Source organism: Budorcas taxicolor, chromosome 11 (genome assembly GCF_023091745.1).
Source record: "Budorcas taxicolor isolate Tak-1 chromosome 11, Takin1.1, whole genome shotgun sequence".
In the NCBI taxonomy this organism is placed as follows: Eukaryota; Metazoa; Chordata; class Mammalia; order Artiodactyla; family Bovidae; genus Budorcas; species Budorcas taxicolor.
Window position 1 is genome coordinate 43,449,638 of NC_068920.1, and position 3,111 is coordinate 43,452,748.

Sequence of the window (3,111 nt, forward strand, 5' to 3'; positions counted from 1 at the left end):
GGGCCAGGTTCCCTGTTGGGGAGAGGGGCTTGCATCTGGGAGTATGTTTCCTGGCGGAGCGATATTTGTTTACAGGCTGAGGGCAGTACTGTAAGTGAGTAGCGCTTCGAGAAGGCGGCTCTGACATAAATTAATATTGAAATTACTCCATCAGCTCTGCTCGCCCCTCATCTCACCCCCCAGGCGAAGACTGGTCTTCTTGTCGGATTGCCCATGCACTTGTTGCAGAAACAGCCAAGGTAGGCAAGAAGCTTGTTAAGTTACATTTTTAAAAAAATTAGTTGGGGGATGCTCCGTGAGAAGACAGGGGAGGGGAAGGAAAAAGTGGGGGGATGGATTAGGAGACGTCTCCCCCCACTTTTTTACTTTCAGTATGTTCGCAGGGCCTCCCCTCTGCTTCCCTTCTTCCCTCTCCCCTCTCTGCACTGCACAGCATCCCAGCAAAGGGGGAGGGGTGAGGTGGGCGCTGTAATTGGCAGCCCCAGCTTAAAGGGTGATGGTGGTGGTGAAGCTTGCAATTGAAGGTTGTGCTATTATAAGGCCTTCATTCTTCCAGCCAAGAAACCGCAGGACTCTAGGGATGTGCTTTTTGGGGTTTTTGACATGATGTGTATGTGTATGTATATGCTCCTGTGGGCTCTTCGGGGGCTGGGTACTCCCCAGAAGTTAAAGTGGCCACCCAGATGGGAGAAATGTATAAGGGAGTAAACCTACCCCTTCACTCCTCAACTTCAGTTCGGGGAGGCTGAGAAGTTACTGCTGGTGGTCTAAAGAAATAGATATTTAAAAAACAGCACAAAACCACCCATTCACTGGCAGAGGCCAAGAGCACCTGGCGGGCAGCCTCTGGCCAGTACTGGGCTGGAGCATGTGCGCCTGCCATCCTTAGGTTAAAAGAAAATGACTTCTGGTTCCTCCGTGTGCCTTCGACTGGCCCGTTAGAGCCAGCTTTGTGGAAACTCTTCCCCACGCTAGACGAGGCTTTGGCAAGTGAACGTGTTGAAGTGGGTTGCTAACAGCATGGCCCCAGCTGTCTCCTGAAGTGCATGGAAGTGATGCTTAGGAATGACGGATCCAGGGATGGCTGAAGAGTTCTTTAAAAAATGCCGGCTGTTTGCACTTTTTAGCAGGCCATGGAGCGGAGTTTTACATTGAAAGAAAGGAGTTTTACATTGTCCCAACTGGTACCAACCTCCTGCATCACTTACTGTCTCAGGAAAGCAGTCTGGTGATGGAAAATGTGGTTTTGGTGCTCAGTGGAAGGATAACGAGGAGGAGTCCTCAGCGCTTAACCTGCCCTCTTTGCTTCTCTGTGCCTGTTTTCTTGGTCCTCAGCCTGCTGGTTTCTGCAGATGAGCTGTAGGTCTTTGGCTGTCAGCTACCTTTATTATGCTGGGAGCTTTATTTATTTCCTTATTATCCTTTAACTGGAGTATAATTGACTTACAGCATTGTATTAGTTTTAGTTGAATAACATAGCAATTCAGTATTTTTATACATTATGAAATGATCACCACCATAAATATGCTAGGAATTTTAACTTGGTCAGGATAATTTTAGCATCAGGGATTCAAACCAAGACATGTTTAGAAGAGTCAGGGAGTAAACAGTAGGCAATGTGGTTAAATAAAGTTGGTTAAGCTTTCTGCAGTTCTATAGACAAGCTCAATACTAGCAGGGAAAAAAAAAATCTGTTTTAAAAAAATGAGCTCTGTACATGTTACTGATGGAGAGTTTTTTTTTTTTCTTTCCTTCCTGTCATCAGATTTCCAGATTGAGAATTTGATATTTGGCAGCTTAAGAGTTGAGTTAGTTGGGAATTAAATATTATTGCCACTTATCAAGTGTTCCTAACTAGGCATTCGTTAAACAAATTAGCTATTATTTTTCCCCTGCTGAAAATCTGAGTCTGGTTGATGTATATGCTGGGAAGGTAAACAAAATCTTTATGTGTGTTTATCCCAGGGAAGGGGAATTATTTACATGTCTACCCTTGAAGCCAAGAGCAGTCATTCAGTGTTTTTTTTTTAATTTATGAGATTTATTTTATTGTCTTGCTTTGGCCATTAATCAAGTCATAGGAGCTTTTTTTCCCTCTTCTGAGAATGTTCTTGTGGTAATAAAGGTTTGAAGGCCCATGAATCATAATTCATTCTTTTAAAAATATTGTCAGGATTTGATTTATAGGAATTGATACAGGCAGTGACACACCTCTTTGGGCTCCGCCCTTTTAGGCATGTCCATTTTCGCCAAAGAATTGTTTAAGAAGCCTGCTTGACATCTCAAAAAAAAGCATTTCCCTTCTGCTTTATGAGCACTGAGAAGATTAATTTTGCGGGTTCCATAGTAAGCATGGGTCTTTTCACAGCTTGGTAAGCAGGCTTCCACATAGCAGGCATGTGTTAATATCACATAGCATTTATGTGAGCTTGCTGTGAAAACAGTTGTTCTATGAACTGTGTGGAAAGTACTCAGTTTTGCCTCTTTTAACCCACTTGGGCCTGTGGTTTTTGTTGAGGTAGGAGCTTTCATTGTAAAAGAGGCGATAGTCTGTAGTGTTCTTTGCTGCTTATATAATAAAATATGTGGTCACAGAAACAAGACTTATTTAAAATTCTTTTTCTCCTGCTCTGATGGGTGGCTTGGTCCTAAGAATCAAAAGCATTGGTGTTTTTGAGGGAAGTATGAGAATTCTCTATAAAGCTGATTAATCAGGAAATGGTAAAATTGTCTTGTGTTCAGCCATTGGCTCAGTTTACAGTATCTGTAAAATGACAAGAACTTTTAAGGTGGTTTGATTCTTAGGCCAGGAGGACAGGGTCACTGGAAAGAAAAGTGGGGAGGCTATCAGCATCTAACCATTTCTGGGCTTCAGAATTTTTATCTGAAAAATGCGTGGTTTGATCCGTGAGTTGCATCCGTCTCTGAAATTCTGTGACTCGGTCTTGTGGAGAGAAGTCTCAAGAGATCTCCACAGTCCGTCTCTTCCTGGGCCAACGGCCAGATTGCCTCATGGACTTGGGCGTTGATTAACTTCTCTTTTTGTCTTCTCCTGGAGAGAGTGGATTTATACCTTGGCATTCCAAAAAGGACTCTTGAGTGGCCCGGTAA